The sequence below is a fragment of the Callorhinus ursinus genome, unplaced genomic scaffold (genome assembly GCF_003265705.2).
Source record: "Callorhinus ursinus isolate GAN/ISIS: 27379988/994484 unplaced genomic scaffold, GSC_fseal_2.0 scaffold22, whole genome shotgun sequence".
NCBI classification, from domain to species: Eukaryota; Metazoa; Chordata; class Mammalia; order Carnivora; family Otariidae; genus Callorhinus; species Callorhinus ursinus.
In genome coordinates this window covers 22,067,368-22,087,546 of record NW_027397084.1, presented here as the reverse complement: position 1 = coordinate 22,087,546, position 20,179 = coordinate 22,067,368, and the positions used below count along the sequence as shown (strand labels likewise).

General features: G+C 34.9%; 1 long non-coding RNA gene across 1 annotated transcript in view; it reads left to right on the top strand.

The window, feature by feature from the left end:
* LOC141374848 (uncharacterized) overlaps window positions 1-5,609 on the top strand; it is an 81,817-nt gene extending 76,208 nt beyond the window's left edge. Inside the window, exon 3 of the long non-coding RNA XR_012381994.1 lies at window positions 5,488-5,609. This is a non-coding gene — a long non-coding RNA (uncharacterized lncRNA). The remainder of the gene's footprint in view (window positions 1-5,487) is intronic.
* Window positions 5,610-20,179: the final 14,570 nt, after the last annotated feature.

Here is a 20,179-nt window from a genome sequence, read left to right as displayed (position 1 = left end):
GTTTCCTAAACATTTATCTTATAAAATTTGCTAGGCTGACATCTTTATTTTTATTGATAATTTTATTTAACAGAATATTACTGATAAATAATATTCTATATATGATCTCTATTGTACATACATATATAATAGTGGATGTTCAGATTCATATAAATACTAACTATTGCAAGGTAAGCTCAACCTTTAACCTTGGTCACTTTATTCAAAATAATTTTCACAATTTCCCAGGCCTACAGTACAAGGTAAAAACTAATAGTGCCCTTACTTTCAGATCATAGATGACTTCATATTTTTCTTAAAATTTCTTGTGGTAATATTAGTTATATGAAACACTTTTTCCCTGGTTATAATTTTACCTTTCAGGTTACTCTTGTGCAAGTAGAAGGACAACATCTTAACTCAATCTCATCTACACTGTAATGTCTACTCCTACCATTATAGAATCAGAAAATATTTGAGTATCTACCATGTGCCAGGCTTCAGCATTCTCTATAACTGGAAATATCAGGGAACCAAACAGAATAGTCCCTGCCCTCCTGATGTTTATATTCAATAAAAACAAAGCATTTAAAATTATAATTAAACAATGTGAGAAAATAAGTGCTATTAAAACATTTCCTTAATTTCTTATTTGAATATTGCTGAAATTTTGCTTCTCTCATGACTTTTTTTTTTTATAAGTATAAAATACCTTGAGATCCCTTTTATTGAAACTTGGTTTTAGTCATTACCTGAATCAACCTGTTTGGTATTTATTTCTGGGCCTACATTTTTTTTTTTCTCCAAAAAGACTGAAGTGTACTGTTTATGTGTATATTTATAAGGACACATGTTTTGGGGTCAAAGTGAATGAGGTCAAATTCCAGTTATCTAGGGCAAATTATTTAATCTCTTTACCTCGATTTCCTCATCCTTCAAATGGAAATGATTCTGATGCAAAATAGTCCCTGCCTCACAAGATGTTTATGTAAATAAAACAATGCATGTTAAGTATATGTTCAATTATCTTAAGGTACCACTGTTACTATTCTTAAAGGAACACTTTTAAAGATTGGAAATGTGAACAGCTTTGGAATGTGATAAATTTGGATGAGAATCACAGCTCTGATCTTTATTAGTTGTATAGTGGCCTTGGGCAAAATATAAAATTCTAATATCTTTGAATTTTATTTTTCTGTATTTAGGAAATATGCAAAAACATTAGCGTTTTAAGAGTATTGACTAAGATACTTTAATAAAGTGCCTAGCTGTGCTTGCCACATGGTACACTCTCAATAATCTTCCCCAGTTTGAGAGTGGATGATATCTCTGATTTTAAATAATAGATCCTTATATCAAAAGATGCTTAATATTGCTTGCAAATAGTTTTGTTAGGACTATCTATATTACTAATGTTCTTATACCTACACTTCAGGCATTATAAAATGGGTACCGTTTCACTTACTGAAATAAGAGTGTTATTGTGAAGGGGAGTCATACCAGTTCTGTAATTCATGTAATGAATTGTGTAGGATATTTTCATTCAATGTTCCTAAGGATGTACATGCATGCTGTGTTGACAGATTGTTTGGATGGAAAAAAAAGGATGCTTAATATTACTTCTAGCCCAAACTTTTGAACTTTTGAGAAACTACAATCATATTAATGTTTCATTTATAACCAACATAGTATTTTGTATATTGTAAAAGCCAATTGTTTCAGATGTGGAAAAATGTTTATCTAACATCTATTAGATATTAGTGACTTAGATCTCATTTTGAATATAATACTATGTCTCTAATTAAAGCAACAAATATTTCAATATAATATTTTAAGTGCTATGATATCAGAATAGAAGTGCACATGGCATTATTATAGAAGTAGATAGTATAGCATAGTATGGAGTACAAATAAATCTGGGATGATACCAGGCCTAAAACTTAGAAAAATTAATAAATACAAATACATTTGCAAATGGAGTACAGGCTGAGCATGGGGCATAGAGTATCCTGACTAGTGTGGGAACTATAAGACGTCCTACATTCCTAGTCATTGGAATATGAGCTACAGAGAGAGGAAAAATAAAAAAAGGACTTTGAAATGTAGACCAGGGACTTGGGTCTTAACTTAATAAGCTCTTAGAGTGTTTCCTCTAAGGAACTTTAAGTCCAAGAATCATGATTGGTTTTGGGGTTGGGGAGAGAATAGTCATGGCCTTTGTTTCTCCCCAACTCTTCATTCAAAACAATATTCCTTTAAATGCTTTATAAAGTTTTCTTGAAATTCATTCAATTAACAATTATTAACTATCATATATCAGGCACTGTTCTAAGCACTGGAGTTTCAACAATGACCAAAACAGACAAAAATCTCTGTTGTTATGGAACTTATATTGTAAGGAGAGGAAGGCTGTTACTAATCAAGAGAAATAAGCAACTATATTTCATGAGGTGATTAAACCTAAGATGAGCATAAAGTGATATGAGAGATAGTGAATGTGTGTGAGGTATTAAAAAGGGTGGCTAGAAAAGGCATAATTTAAAAAGTGACATCTGGGGGAATATATAAAGGAGATTAGCATAGAGAATTCTGTTTCAATTATATAAACTTTTTTTTTATATAACACGGACCTAATACGTCATCTTAGCAGATGAAAATGACTAAGGCTTTAGTTAAAATGAATCAGTCTGGATTAAGCATGTAAAAAATAAAAGCATGTAAGCTAGGCAGAATTATAGTTAACAGAATTTATAGGTTGTTGAAAAAGTCCAGAAGGAGAATTCAAATTAGTGGCAAATTATGGCAGAAATCACAGGAATTGGAAAAGAGCAGGGTCAAAGCACATAAAAAAAATCTTTAAAAAATAAGATTGGTAAAACTTTGTGATAAAATGCATGTAGAGAATGACAAAGCGTAAAAACTAGGATAACTTAGATTTCTGGATGAAATTATAGAGTATGGATATTAGTAAAGAAATCCTTGAAAGTAATATAACAAGGCAGTTAGCTTCATGAAAGTTCAGCTCACCAGGTATCAGTATCTGGTTCAGTAATATATTCCTAGTACCTGGCATTACACCTGCCATATAGCAATTCAGTAAATCCTAGTCTTTTCATTCACTGATTGAGTAATGTTAAATTTGAAGGGATTATGACTCCAAGGAATTAGATTAATTGGTGCTAAGGGACAAATCCTGGAGTTAATGTATAAATTTGAATTTTTAAAATCAAGGTAGTAGTTATAACCAAGAAAGTGAACAAAGTTGCAAAAGCAAGCGTATTTGCTAAATCAGTAGATTTAGACAGATGCAATACAGGAATACATGGATTAAATTGGTAGAGGAAGGACAGCACAAATAACACCCTTTATTCTTTTCATCTAGACTTCATTTTTGTTAGCATTTTACAACATTGTTTCTCTCTGTATCTCACATGCTGACATTTTCATCCTTGGAAAATTCAATATACATTTAAAAGAACACAGCTACATAACCAAAGTACCACAATCAAAAGCAAGGTATAAATACTGATATACTAAATTCATCTACTCCATAGATTTTATTTGAAAATAACCAATTGGTTTAATAATGTCATTTATTAGCAAAGATTCCAATCCAGAATGATACACTAAATTTATTTGTCAAGTCTCTTTAGTCTCCTTCAGTTTGGAAGAATTCCTTCATTTTTCCTTGACTTCCACAATCTTGGCATTTTTGAAGATTATATGTCAATTATTTTATTTTTATTTATTTTTTAAAGATTTTATTTATTTGAGAGAGAGAGAGAATGAGAGATAGCATGAGAGGGAAGAGGTTCAGAGGGAGAAGCAGACTCCCTGCTGAGCAGGGAGCCTGATGTAGGACTCGATCCCAGGACTCCAAGATCATGACCTGAGCCAAAGGCAGTTGCTTAACCAACTGAGCCACACAGGCGCCCTCAATTATTTTATAGAAAATCCCTCAATTTTGGTATTTTCCACAAAATTAGATTCCATTGGCCAGTTTTTCTGGAAAATAGCATCAGTGCAAAAAATTCTTTTGAACTGAGATGTTCACATAACAGAATTATATAAAGTGAAATGTATCTGTATGCCACTTACTTCTTTTGGGGCTCCCATAATACACTTAAATGTTTCCCACATATCCTTTGGTTCTGTTTTTTATTTTTCTTTTTGCTCAGTGGTATGACTTTCAAGTTTGTGCTTAAATTTACTGTAGAAATTTTCTGATTTTTTAAAAATCTCAGTTATTGTACTTTTCAGCTTCAGAGCGTCTATTTGTTTCATTATAATTTCTATTTTTTATTGATAATCTCCTTTTGTTCATAAATTGTTTTTCTTTTTTCCTTTAGTTCTCTGTCCATGTCTCTTTTTTTTTTTAAGATTTTTGCAAAGTCTATATTCCCTGTCATGTGTGGCCATTGAAGTCTTTGTTATTTATTATCTCTGGGGTCAGCCAGTGATCTGACAGGAATTTCCTTAAATGTCTTGAGCCAAGAAAGAGAGAAGTACCACTTTACCTGGTCTTTACAACTTGTCCATGAGCTGGGCATTCTTTCAGTGATTAGCCTACAGCTCTGTCTTTCCCTTATCCTTTCTTGGATCCCACAGCTCCACCAAAGGTGCAAGCAGAGGGTCCTCTCATGTCTTTTTTGAGCATATGTGTGCTTTGTACTCCTTTTTACCCCAGGAAATGTGGAGGCACTGTGAGCTCTTATTTACTCAAGTGACTTCTTCCCCTACCTTCTTTTTCTGGGGCTTTTGGCACTTTCTACCACTTTCACTGTTTGCTCTCTCCTACCTCATATGGGCATGGATAGTATATATCTTTAAATGTTTCAACATATGTGGCTCCCTAAAAAGCCACTCTAATCGAGGAGGGTGGAAAGAGGAGGCAAAAAAAAGCCAGCCTCTGTGTTATTTCCTGAGGGAACTACAAACATATCAAAATGAACAATTACAGTATTTTAACAAGGTCCATACTATTAGCCCTCTGGAACCAGCAATCTGCACCAGGAAGGAACACTGGCTACCATCTCATGCACCACCATGCTGGTGAATGGGAGGTGATAGGCTGTTGAGCAAAAATGCCACAACAATCTCTTACTAAAAATCAACAGCTCTTTTATTAAGCAGTCCTTTGGTTGATGAAAGTTTTGGCTTATATTCTAGAGTTCCACAAAAATTACATCTGTCAGTCTTTGTCACTTTGTAATTGTTTCAGTGGGGGGACTGGTTCCTTGAGTAACCTACTCTGCCATGTTCTTTGATGTAACTTCTGTAGAAAATATTCTTATCTACACATTTCTTTATGGTTTATATGTTAATGTTTACCAATATATATTGAACTCTAGATCTTAAATAGAAATTGAATTCTGATTCTATTTTTTGCATAAATGTTTGTGTTTTCCATTTATAAAATATCATTTACCTTTTTGATATTAAATTTCTTCATATTGTTCATGCTTTCCATAACTAACTGCTTGTTTTATTTCTTTTCATTGATATTAGGTTTAATATCCTGGTGTAGAGCCCCTAGATGTGAGCCACTTCCACAATGATCTACACTTTTGGAATGGATAAATACCAGTTTTAGTCATCTATAAATATTCAAGCATTATGGAGAATGACAGTTATACAATCTTGTGCCCATTAGTATGACTCCAAGAAAATTTTCTTGTTTACCCAAATTAAAAATAAAAGGTCTGTCTTCATAGATATAAAATTTGGACTATGCATTCCTATGGAACCAGTTATGAAAATAGAATATATAAACATTCTCAAAGGTAATGCACATAGATTTGGGTTTTCTCATTAATATTTTTTAATTTAATAAAAGTTGATATTTTATCCATATTTTACTGATACAACAGTTTAATCCAGAAAAAATTAATCCTCAATGAAATTGTTCAAATTAGAAAAGAATTGCATTTAGTTAATTTAATTGGCGCTGCCAACCATAAACATTACCTCAACCATATGGTCACCACTACAGTTACCCTGGGGGAATTAGTTCAAATAATGATGCCTATTATCTTCTACATGCTATTCCTCACTTCAACATACATCTGGCTCAAGTAACCATGTAATATAAGGATTCAATTTAGAGACTTAAATTATATGTTGGGCTGATCAGATTAGACTCCTCTTTTAATGGAAATAATAAATGATGGAAGTTATAAGTTCATTAAAGAAAAAATGTGGATTAATTGGATTAAGAGTTTTCACCATATTCTTGAATTCAATTTTTTCATTTTTATATAACTTATACTTTATAATTGTTCTAACTACAGGTTTCCTAAAATTCTTAGAAAAAAATATGAAAATATTATCCTTAATCTGTCAGTATAACCATGCTTTATAATTCTATTCTGTGCTATTTCTCCTTACTGTTGCCAGATGAGAGATCACTGACCCATTTGCCTTATAGAACTTGCTCCTACTGTATACTTTGCTTGACTGCATTGAGCTCTTTTATTAACATTTAACTATAGCAGTCTTATGTCTCTGGACTGCAAATAAGAATTATTCTGGGAGAAGTCTGGAATCTGTTCCATTATATACTGGAGTAGGGCCAATAGCTGATGTTGATTTTGAGTGTAGTGACAGATTTAGTATCTGTTTGCTCAAGAAACCAAGAGATCTGAAACATGTGCAAAGCCTGTACTAATCCCTGAGATATTATAACCTGAAATCTTAGTCATTATCTTCTGAGTTTGACAACAATTGGTGGTATTGAATAAGAACGTTATGTGAGAGCTCACATGCATCTAACACAAAATGAAGAAAAAATATTTTTTTACTCATTTGGCTTCATTATGATACAATTATTTAACTGAAGAGTTGCAGAAATTGTAATTTAATATTGGGTCGATATTTTCAAATATATGTTACAATGAGAAAAATCTAGAGATAGGAATGTATAGTTAAAAAGACAGCCCTCCTTGAGTCTCCTATTAAAATATATTTACACAGTCAATACTTTTACCACATGCTAGGTCCTGTGCTAGGAATGTTATATATATTATTTTAATTAATCTCCAAGCTAACATTGTAAAGTAGGTTGTTTAATTCCACTTTTTGTACAAGGAATAATAGAAGATTATAAATATTAAGTAACTTGGCCAAGTAATATTCTCATGAACAATAAACTAGTAAAGGTAGAGTAAAAATTTATTATCTTTTTAGTGTGGTTTTTCTATCCATAATAGCTTTCATAGTAATAAAAGGTGACATCTACATCTTCCTTCAGAGATTATAAAGAACACAGAATTTGGGGGGGTTATCGAATTTAGTTCTCTCTCTACAAATGAAGCTATTTCAGGCCAGAAAATTTGGGCATCATTTACATAAACATACAGGTAACTAAAGGATTAGTGCATCATATGGATGCTGATCAAACAAAATCCCTATAGAATTAGAGGTGTTTGCATTGTCAATACCAAGAAGGGACTGACAGGAGGTAGGCCCAGAGTTAGAAAGTCAGCTCAGTTTACAATCATACACATAATCTGCCATTACACTCTTGTCTACAAATAGAAACCATTGTATCAGAATTTCAATATTTTATAGCATGTTATATAAACATATCATAATGGTTAATTTAATGTGTGAACTTGACTGGGCCATGGCAGGCCCAGATATTTGGTCAAACTTATTTTGGATGAGATTAACATTTAATTTGGTAAATTGAGTAAAGAAGAATCAATTGAAAACTTCAGTAGAAGAAAAAAAAAAAAAGACTTGGGCGAGATAGAAAGCTGGTAGAGTAAGAGGATCCTGAGCTCGCCTCCTTTCAAACACAGAGGCAACAAATACATATATTGCAACTCACTCTAAAAACAACCTTGAAAACTAATCTTCCACAGCTAAAAGTGTAAAGAGAAACCAATATCAAGAAGGTTAGGAAACGGGGGGCACCTGGGTGGCTTAGTTAAGCGGCTGCCTTAGGCTCAGGTCACGATCCTGGTGTCCTGGGATCAAGCCCTATATTGGGCTCCTTGCTCAGCAGGGAGCCAGCATCTCCCCTGCCTGCCGCCCCAACTGCTTGTGCTTGTTCTCTCCCTCTCTCTCAAAAAGAGAAAAAAAAAATGTGTAGGCAGCACAGAAATACACTCAGGCACCAAAATCCTGTGCAATGACCCACAAAAGGAGGGATAGCACAGGCATGGAGGAGCAAGGGGAACAAACTATGTCCCAGTCACCCCTAGCCCAGAGAACTTGCCAGATGGATGAGCCCCCATAACAACTGGCTTTGAAAATCAGTGATACTTAACTTCAGGGGACCCAAAGGAAACTGAATCTCTACTCTTAAAGGGTCAACATGCTATATTACTATCTGAGACTCAGCATAGAAGCAACAGTTTGAGAAGCACCTGAGTTTTATTTGAAGATTTATTCACTAATTGTAGGATGTGTGCCAGAAGGGAAGGGATCTGCAAGAGCTTTCTCCAGGAATAAAAGTGTTGGCAGAAGCCATTTTTTCTTGCTCTCCTTCAGCCTAGCTGGTCAGATACTTGCAGAAAAACCAGTTCTGACACCCTCTATCTACTTTGCTAGCACTGTTTGCCCTCCTCTGGCATTCTGTAGACCTGCCCCACCAAATCCACCTTCCCAAGCAGGTGCCCTTCTAAAGCAGGAACTCCTCCACACATGGCAGGCACCTCAGTTAGGACTATTGAAACTCCAGAGTGATTTCTACCCCAGGGAAAGGGAAGATAACCCTACCCACCAGCATGCTTGCTGTGGCTGCAGCTGGACTGCTCAGCAGACACTCTGGGAGTACATCAGCAGAAGTCAGGGCTAATCATTGTAGACAACCAGGCTGAAGGAAGGCTCTGCCTATCAATGCACCTGCAGCAGTTGTGGACCATCCACAGTAGGAGTGCACATGTAGCCCAGAGGACACCCCTGAAGCACCTGGTTCTGGTGGCCATTGGTGAGGTTGGGGGGTTGCACTACTGGGCACCACAGAATACCTACCTCATAAGGCCACTACTTTCAGTACAATGAGACATAGCTGACCTACCTAATACATAGAAACAGACTTATACAAACAGAAAAGACAGCAATTAAACCTCCAGAGAAAGCTAACTGAAATGGAGACAACCTACCTAATAAAGAGTTAAAAGTAATGGTCATAAAAATACTCATTGGACTTGAGAGAAGAGTGGATGAACTGAGACCTTCAACAAAGAGATAGAAAATATAAAAAAAAATACCCAGTCACAGCTAAAGAATAACTGAAATAAAAAAAATACACTGGAGAGAATCAACAGCATGTTAGGGGATGTAGAAGAATGGATCAGCAATGTGTAAGACAGCATAGTGGAAAGCAACCTAGCTGAACAGCAAAAAGAAAATAAGATTAGGTTAAGGGATCTCTACAACAACATTAATTGTAATAAGATTTAAATTAGAGGGATCCCAGAAGAAGAAAAAGGGGCAGAAAACTTATTTGAAGAAATAATCATTGAACACTATCCTAAACTGGGAAAGGAAACAGACATCTAGGTTCAGGATACACAGAGAGCCCCAAATAAGATGAACCTAAGGTGGTCCACATCAAGAAACATAATTAAAATGACAAAAATTTAAAGGCAAAGGAAGAGTATTAAAAGCAGCAAGAGAAAAGCAAACAATTACATACAAAGGAAACTGCATAAGGCTATTAGCTGATTTTTCAACACAAACTTTGCAGGATAGAAGAGACTTATATAGTATTTTATAAGTGCCAAATGGACCGAACAAACAAACAAAAATCCCAAAAAACCTTATAATAAAGAATACTCTACATGGCAAGTTTATCATTCAGAATTGAAGAAGAGATATACAGTTTCCTAGATAAACTACAGATAAAAGAGTTCATCACCATTAAACAGACCTTATAAGAAATATTAAAGGAACTTCTTTAAGTGGAAAAGTAAAGCCCATAATTAGAAAATTATGAAAGGAAAAATTTGCTAGTAAAAGCAAACATACAGTAAAGGTAGTAGATCAATCACTTCTAAAGCTAGCATGAAGTTTAAGAGAAAAAAGTAGTAAAATTAATGTCTATGAAAATTATCAAAGGATACACAAAATAAAAAGATGTAAAACGTGACATCATATACATAAAATGTGAAGTGCTTTTAAAATGTGTTTAACAGGGGCACCTGGGTGGCTCAGTCTTAAGCGTCTGCCTTTGGCTCAGGTCATGATCCCAGGGTCCTGGGATTGAGCCCCACATCGGTCTCCCTGCTCAGCAGGAAGTGTGCTTCTCCCTCTCCCACTCCCCCCGCTTGTGTTCCCTCTCTTGCTGTGTCTCTCTCTCTGTCAAATAAATAAATAAAATCTTAAAAAAAAAGAATGTGTTTAACGTAAGTAATCATAAACTTAATATACACTATGATGCACATAAGATGTTATGGAATCAGAAACCAAGCAACTATAATAGATACAAAAAATAAAAAGAAAGGAATTCAATCATAACATTAAAAAAAGTCATTAGTCAGAAGGAAAGAGTAAGAGAAGAGAGGAACAAAGGACAACTACAAAAATAACCAGAAAACGATTAGGAAAATGGCAATAAGTACATACCTATCAATAATTGCTTTAAACAGAAATGGACAAAATGCTCTAATAATATAAAAATCATTGGGTGATTGAATAAAAAACAAGACCCATCTATATGCTCCCTACAGGAGACTCACTTCAGAACTAAAGACACATACAGACTAAAAGTAAAGAAATAGAAAAAGATATTCCATGCAAATGGAAGTGAAAAAACCTGGGGTAGCAATACTATCAGAAAAGATAGATATTAAAACAAAAGTAGTAGAGACAAAGAAGAGTACTGCATTATAATAAAAGGATCAACACAACAAGAGTATGTAAAAATTGTAAATATGTATGCACTCAATATAGAAGCATCTAAATATATAAAGCAAGTATTAACAGACATAAAGAGAGAAATTCACAGTGATATAATAATAGGGAATATTAACATGCCATTTATATCAGTAGATAGATCATCCAGATAGAAAATCAGTAAGGAAACAGTGGCTTTGAATTACACATTGGACTAGATGGACTTAACATATATCCAGAACAATACACACAAAAGCAGCAAATATACAATCTTTTCAAGTACACAGGGAACACCTTCCAGACTAGATCACATATTAGGCCACAAATCAAGTCTCAATAAATTTAAGAAGGTTGAAATCATATCAAGCATCTCTTAACACAATGGTACAAAACTAAAAATTTCAAAAAAATATGGAGAAAACACAAACATATGGAGACTTAACAACTTGGTATAAAACAACAAATGGGTCAGAAGAAATGAGAGCAAAAAAACCATGGAAACCAATGAAAATGGAAATAGAATGGTTCAAAACCTTTGTGAGGCAGCAGAATAGTTCTAAGAGGGGAGTTTATGGAGATACAGACCTGCATCAAGAAACAAGAAAACTCTGAAATAAGCTAAAGGGACTTAAAAAAGAACAAATCTTAAGATTAGTAGAAGGAAGAAAATAGTAAAGACCAGAGCCGAATTAAGTGAAATAGAGATTAAAAACAATAGGAAAAAAATCAATGAGGGGAGCTTGGAAAGATGGCAGAGTAGGACCCTAAGCTTACTCCTTCCCCTGTTTACAACCAGATACCACTTACATCGAGTAAATAACCTGGAGAGTGATCTGAAAACTGGAAGAACAAACTCCACAACAAAACGCAAAGAAGTTATATCTGTGAGTTTAGGAAGGGGAGAAATGGTGGTCAGAAATGAGAAATGCTGCCCACAGGAGGGAAGGAGCTGCAGATGTGGAGAGGGGAAAGAAACAGTCTCTAGCACCAGGGAGCCCACACAGGGAGGACAAATCCTCATAACCTCTAGGTTTGTAAACCAGGGGGGCTGAATTCTGTGAGGTTGTATAATCAGCAGGACTTGGAGCCTGGAGCTTTAAGTCAGCAGACTAAACACTGTGTGAGCCAGTAGAGCCAGTGACAGCTGGGTTCCTACACTTAAAGAGACAATAGCCTTCTGAGAGGCAACATAGAAGCAATAGCTTGCACAGTGTCTGGGCAAATGGGAGGGAGACCTGTTTACAGGAATTTCAGAGCATATTGGGTGGCTTCTCAGGGAACAAAGGAGCTGGCAGGTGCCAATTTCCTCCCCCACCCTCCAGCATAAACACATTGCCAACTATGGGAGCCAGTGCTGCATAGATACATGTGCCCTATCCCTAAGTTCTCCTGAGGGAATGCCCATTCCAAGCCTGCTAGCCTCCTTGCCCTGGGCTCAGAACAAATTTTGTTAACGCCACACAGGCCCCACCCAGTCACTGCATGCACAGACATCAGGTGCCATGCCTAGATGCTGTACACACAGATGCTGCACCTGCAGCCAGTATCGTTGTTCTCTGGTAGTCATCACACTTGAGGGCATCTGGCCTAGGATTGCAGCACCATAGGACTTCGTCTTCATAAAGCCACTACATTAAGAGCAAAACTTGTAGCTGAATTTCCTATCACAAAAAAAGATACAGAGAGGTAGACAAATTGAGGAGACAGAGGAAAATGTCCCAAATGAAAGAACAGGACAAAATCACAGCAGGAGATCTAAGTAAAACAGAAATAAGTAATATGCCTGATATAAAATTTAAAGTAATGATCAAAGAGATACTGGACTTCAGAAAAGGGTGGAGGAAATCAGTGAGACCTTAGACAAAGAGATAAAAAATATTACAGATGAAGAACCCAAGGATATTAAAGATGAAGAGTTTTCCCAAAGAAAAGTTAAAAGAATTCATTACCACAAAACCAGCCCCACAATAAATGTTAAGGGGAACTCTGAGTGGAAAAAACACTGGGGCACCTGAATGGCTCAGTCAGTTAAGTGTCCAACTCTTGATTTTGGCTCAGGTCATGATCTCAGGGATGTGAGATTGAGCCCTGTGTTGGGCCTGCTTAAGATTATCTCTCTCACTCTCCTTCTGCCCCTCCCACCTAAAATAAATAAATCTTAAAGAAAATGAAAACCTTAAGAGGGGAAAAAGCACAAAAGTAAAAAATATATATATATCTGTAAAAATCAGTCAAGAAAAACAAGATAAAAGGCTGTAAAATATGATACCAAATATCTAAAACATGGAAGGGAGAGGAATAAGAGTTAGTTCAAAATTAAGCAAAAATTAGCTTAGTATAGACTGCTGAATTCAGAAGATGTTGTATATAAACTGAATGGTAACAACAAATCAAAAACAGTAATAGACATGCAAAAAATAAAGAGTAAGAATCCAAGTAAAGAAAGCCAACTAATCAGGAGAGAAGAGAGCAAGAGAAGAAAGGAACAGACGAGAACTACAAAAACAACCATAAAACAAGTAACAAAATGGTAATAAATACATATCAATAATTACTTTTTTTACCCTCAGTAATTTTTTGTACAGATAATTCAATTTATTTTTAAAAAATTTTTAAAGGTACTCATTTTAGGGATGCCTGGGTGGCTCAGTTGGTTAAGTGTCTGCCTTTGGCTCAGCTTATCCTCCCAGGGTCCTGGGATCGAGTTCCACACTGGGCTCTTTGCTCAGCAGGGAGCCTGCTCTCTCTCTGCCTGATGCTCCCCTTATTGTGTGCACATGCTCTCTCTCTCTGACAAATACATAAATAAAATTTAAAAAAATTAAAAAAGGTACTCATTTTATTCTCCCCTATAAAACAGCACAACTTCTGCATTCATGATGATACTGTTAAGTGATAGAACATTCTTCCACTTATTGATTTCTGTTTTCTGAGCAAATAGTAACCATTGGTGACTACTTTCTAAAACATAGTTCTTTCTAAAATATATTTCATAAATATTTGCTCTATTAAAACCTCAAAGTGTTGCTGAATACATATTGTAAATATATGGGCGGAAAAATTTCAATTTCAATTAATGTTTAAAAGTATAATTACTGGGGAACCTGGGTGGCTCAGTCGTTAAGCGTCTGCCTTCAGCTCAGGTCATGATCCCGGGGTCCTGGGTTCGAGCCCCACATCAGGCTCCCTGCTCTGTGGGAGGCCTGCTTCTCCCTCTTCCCCTCTCCCTGCTTGTGTTCCTTCTCTCGCTTTGTCTCTCTCTGTCAAATAAATAAACTCTTAAAAAAAAAAAGTGTACTGTTAAGATTTATGCATTTTACTACTCAGACTGGTTCTACTGGTAGCTTTGAAAACATCTATTTATATCGCAATCCTGGGTTCCTAAAAGTGCTTAATGAACAATTGAATCATTAGTTGTTCATTGAACTGTTTTTAATTTTTTTGATTTTTTTCAATTTAAATTCAATTAACATAGAATATATTATTAGTTTCAGAGGTAGAGTTCAGTCCAGTTCATTGATTTTTTAAATTTAAATTCAATTAATTAACATATAATGTATTATAAGTTTCAGAGTAGAATTCATCAGTCTTATATAATACCCAGTGCTATTAAATCACATGCCCTCCTTAATGTCCATCACCAGTTACCCCATCTCCCCACTTCCCTCCGCTCAAGCAACCCTCAGTTTGTTTTCCATGATTAAGAGTCTCTTATGGTTTGTCTTCCTCTCTGATTTCATCTTGTTTTGTTTTTCTCTCTCTTCCCCTATGATCCTCTGTTTTGTTTCTTAAATTCCATGTATGAGTGAAACCATATGATTATTACTTTGAATGTAAATGGACTACATGCTTTGATCAAGATATATAGTGACAGGGCGCCTGGGTGGCTCAATTGGTTAAGCGACTGCCTTCAGCTCAGTTCATGATCTCAGGGTCCGGGGATCAAGCCCCGCATCGGGCTCCCTGCTGGGTGGGAAGCCTGCTTCTCCCTCTGACCCTCCCCCTGCTTGTGTTCCCTCTCTCACTGTCTCTCTCTCTCTGTCAATTAAACAAATAAATAAAATCTTTTAAAAAAAAAGATATACAGTGACAGATGGTAAAACAAACAAAACAAAACAAACAAACAAAAACCCAAGACTCATCTATATGCTGCATACAAGAGACTCATTTCATACCTAAGGCACATGCAGATTAAAAGTGAAGGGATGGAGAAACATTTATCATAAAAATGGAATTGAAAAGAAAACTGGAGTAGCAATACTTATATTGGACAAATAGACTTTCAAACAAAGGAAAAAGGCAATAGTGGTTTTGAATGACACATGGGACCAGAAGGATCTAACATATATTCACGACATTCCATCCTAAAACAGCAGAATACACATTCTTTTCAAGTGGCATGAAACATTCTCCAGGATAGATCACATATTAGGTCATAAGCCCCAACAAATTAAAAAAAGACTGAAGTCATACCATGCATCTTTTCTGACCACAACACTATATAACACTAGAAAGTAACCATAAGAAAAAAATCTGGAAATCACACAAATACATGGAAGGTTAAATAACATGCTGTTAAACAACAAATGAGTCAACCAAGAAATCAAAGACAAAACAAAACAAAAAATTCATGGAGACAAATGAAAGTGAAAACACAATGGTACAAAATTTGGAGGATACAGCAAAATATATCCTAAGAGGGAATTGTGTAGCAACATAGGCCTACCTAAAGAAGCAAGAGAAATCCCAAATAAACAACATGCTTTTATATAGAGAGGAACTAGAAAAATAATAACAAACAAAACCCAAAACTAGTAGAATGAAGGAAATAATAAAGATTAGAGCAGAAATAAACAAAACAGAAACTAAAAAAAAAAAAAAAGATAATGAAACCAGGAGCTGGTTCTTTGAAAAAACGAACAAAATTGATAAACCTCTAGCTAGATTCATAAAAGAGAAAGAGAGAGAGGGACTCAAATAAAATCGGAAGTGAAAAGGGAGGAATAACAGTCACCACCACAGAAATACAAAAGATTTTAAGAGAATATTATGAAAAATTATATGCTAACAAATTGGGACAATATAAAAGAATTGGATCAATTCCTAGAAATATATAACCTCCCAAAATTGAATCAGGAACAAATAGAAAATTTAAACAGACTGATTACTAGCAATGAAATTGAACCAATAATGAACTACCAACAAACAAAAGTCCAGGGTGGACAGCTTCACAGGTGAATTGTACCAGATATTTAAAGAAGACTTAATACCTAAACTTTCTATTATTCTGGACAATTAAGGGGAAAAAACAAAAACAAAAACAAAAAACCTCTCCCTGGTTTTGGCAGACCAATTAGGAAAAGGCATCACACCCTTACTGCTGAGAGACCTGTGCCAGGGCATGAAATCTTTGAATGGGATTTCGGTGCCTAGTCAAGTTATTCCTGATTTATGTATTCTGTTTATCCTTAGGAAATTTTTATATAGTCCTAAAACACCAGCCCCCATCATCTGTATGTAATGATTTTTTCTTCTTGTGAGATACCTGAATAGTATTATACTTGATCCTAAACAAAGTGTACCAAATGTCAATGCATCCTGTAACTTTTGTCATTTCTTATTTGGAACAAGAGATAAAATTGCACTTGAGGAAGAATGAATAATAGTTGCAAAGAGGCTTCCTTTTGCATTTAAGGTCAAATAAAATCAACAGGGTGAGAAATTTTACGTCTTTGCCTAAACAATATCTACTAGGAATAAGTTCAGGGGACAGTTGAACACCACTTACTCTCTTTGCCTTTTCTGTTGAGGAGAAATTTTTAAAAGATCTTATTTCTCCCCCTTCTAAACCAGAAACCCTGGACTCTCTTTTCATATTGCTGTACTGTGGGATACTTTTCTTTGCTATGGTAAACACCAGAATATTTAAATAGAAATGCTGGAAATGTGGACCAAGTATGATTTTTGTTTTAAGTTTCTATATGATCCAGTAATTCCACTATTGGATATTTACCCAAAGAAAATGAAAACACTAATTCAAAAAGATATATGCACCCATATGTTTATTGCAGCATTATTTACAATAGTCAAGATATGGAAGCAAGTTGAGTATCCATCCACAGATGAATGGATAAAGAAGATATATGATGAAATATTACTCAGCCATAAAAAAGAATAAAATCTTGCCATTTGCAACAAATGGATAGAGCTAGAGAGTGTAATGCTAAGTGAAATAAGTCTGTCAGAGAAAGAAATATCATGTGATTTCACTCATATGTGGAATTTAAGAAACAAATGAACACAGAAAAAAAGAGACAAAACAACAGACTCATAAATATAGAGAACAAACTGGTAGTTGCCAGAGGGGAGGGTGAAATAGGTAAAGGAGATTAAGAGAGTGATGAGCATGCACTGAGTAATATATAGAATTATTGAGTTATTATATTGTATAACACTGTGTGTTAATTATACTTGAATTAAAAAACAGTTACCCAAGTGATTCTATACTTCAACCAGAGATGAGAATTACTGACTCAGAATATAAGAGCTGGAAGCCTTGTCACAATCCTGCACCACATCCCTCCTAAACAGAAGTCTCTCACTTTTAGCTACAGAAACATAGGCAATTTAGGAAATATCAACATATTCACTGAGATTGCTTATTAGGGAGTAAAATATTTGCTGAAACCCTTTGATGAGTCTATCCACTAGTGTCCTGAAATTCCAGCCCATAGTTATTAAAAGGATCAATGTACCATCTGGTCCAGTTAGGGGAGCCACCTCTAATTTCTTTGAACTAAGTTAGTGCAATGCTTGTCACATAGTGTGCCTGCAATAAAAAATGGCAGTAGCAGTTCTGCAGAAATTTTTCTCAAATGTATGTATTTTCTATTAAATAGATGACCATAAAACATTTGTAACTCCTTTAGGGGTGCCTGGGTGACACAGTCTGTTGAGCGGTCAACTCTTGGTTTAGGCTCAGGCTATGATCTCAGGGTTATGAGATTAAGCCCCACCCAGGTCTGCAGTCAGTGTGGAGTCTGCTTTGGATTCTCGTCTCCCTCTGCCTCTCCCACTCATGCTCTCTCACTCTCTCTCTCAAATAGACGGATAAATCTTTTACAAAAATTTGTAACTCCTTTATGTCTTATTTGAAAAACTAAGAAAAATTTCAGGGGGCCAGTTACATCTATTCTTTATGTCCATTGTAAGATGTCCTGTTTCTTTACATAATTTATATGTTCATTTACATCATGGTTGATTTTGAAATCAGACTATACACACTGAAATATGAGTACATACATAATACAAATATCATGCTGTCAAATATTAAAGTTAAAATTATGTAGGGACAATGGTTAGATCCGGATGATATTTATGAAGTGGTTTCCTATGAGTATATTTTTGTGGAGGGGCCATTTAATAGCCCCAGGAAGAGGTTCTGCTGTTTTCTACTTCTTAAGAAATTTTATGAACAAAAGCTTCATTATCCAAATCATAACAATTAGTGATCATATCTGGTAGTTTGGAAGATAGAATTAATAGAAGACCAAAAAAAATTAAGTCAGAACATATCACACTTGACTTCACATTTCATACGACAGCCTAAAATTTTTTTAAAAAAAGTTTTTATGAATATTGTCACCATTGCAACATTTTCTTACTGGAATTCAATTTAAAAACACAGGGGGCTGCCTGGATGGCTCAGTTGGTTAAGCATCTGACTCTTGATTTTGGCTCAGGTCATGATCTCAGGGTCCTGAGATAGAGCTCTGCGGCAGGGAGTCCGCTTGAAATTCTCTCTCTCCATCTCCCTCTACCTCTTTCCTCTCTGTCTCTCAAATAAATATTTAAAAAAAATAAGAATAAAAAAATAAAAACATCGATATTCCTCTAAATCAGAGTAATAATGAAAATAAACCCTAGCACACTAAAAATTTTTAAAAGGTGGATAAAATATATGTGCATTAAGATTCTCCAGAGGAACAGAACCAAAATGTTTGTGTGTGTATATGTGTTTGTGTATATGTATATATGTAGGTATGTGTGTGTATATATGTACACATATATGTGTGTTTATCTATGTGGCAAAATCTGCAGTTTGAGGTGATAGGATAGGAATCCAGGAGAGTCAATGGTGTAGTTCCAGTCTGAGTCTGAATGAGAATCAGGAGAGAAAATGGTACAGTTCCATTCTGAAGATCAGTAGGCTAAAGGCCCAGAAAGAACTGGTGCTTGAATCCAAAAGCAAGAAAAAGTCAATGTCTCAGATCAGAGTCAGGTAAAAAGAATTCTCTCTTATTTAGGAAATGGTCAGCCTTTTTTTCCTTTTATTTTTAATTAAGTATAGCTGTCATACAATGTTATATTAGTTTCAGGCATACAACACGGTGAAAAATATGTAAAACAACACCTACTAAAATGAGTGTACTCACCATACAAAATTATTACAATATTTTTGACTATTTTCCTACATTGTACTTTTCATCCCTGTGACTTACTTGTTTTATAACTGGAAGTTCATGCCTGTCAGCCCCCTTCACCTATTTCACCCATCTCACTACCCCCTTTCCCTTTGACAACCACCAGTTTGTTTTCTGTATTTATTAGTCTATTTCTTTTTTGGGTTTCTTTGTTCATTCTTTTGTTTTTTAGATTACACATAGAAGTGAAATCATACAGAATTTTCTACTTCTGACTGACTTATTTCACTTTTCATATACCCACTAAGTTAATCCATGTTGTCATAAATGGTAAGATTTAATGCTTTTTATGGCTGAGTAATATTCTATTGTGTATGTACACCACATCTTCTTTATCCCTTCACCTATCAATGGTCACATAGATTACTACCATATCTCTGCTATTATAAATAATGATACAATGAACATGTATATATATATCTTTTTGAATTATTGTTTTGTTTTCTTTGGGTAAATACCCAGTAATGGAATTACTGGGATATATGGCATTTCTATTTTTAGTTTTTAAAGGAATTTCCATATTGTTTTCCACAGTGGATTCACCAATTTATATTCACACTAACTGCACAAGTGTTGTATTTTCTCCACATCCTCACCAATACTTTTTATCTTTTTGTTACTATCATCTTAACTGATATAAGGTGATATTGTGGTTGTGATTTGCATTTTCTTGATAATTAATGGTGTTAGATATCTTTTCATATATCTATCGGCCACCTATATGCCTTCTTTGGGGAAAAAAATGTCTATTTAGGCCCTCTACCCATATTTTGATCAGATTGTGTATAGGCTTTTGTTTCATTTTTTGATGTTGAGTTTTAAGAATTCCTTATATATTTTGGATTATCCAATATATCCAATATATTATTTGC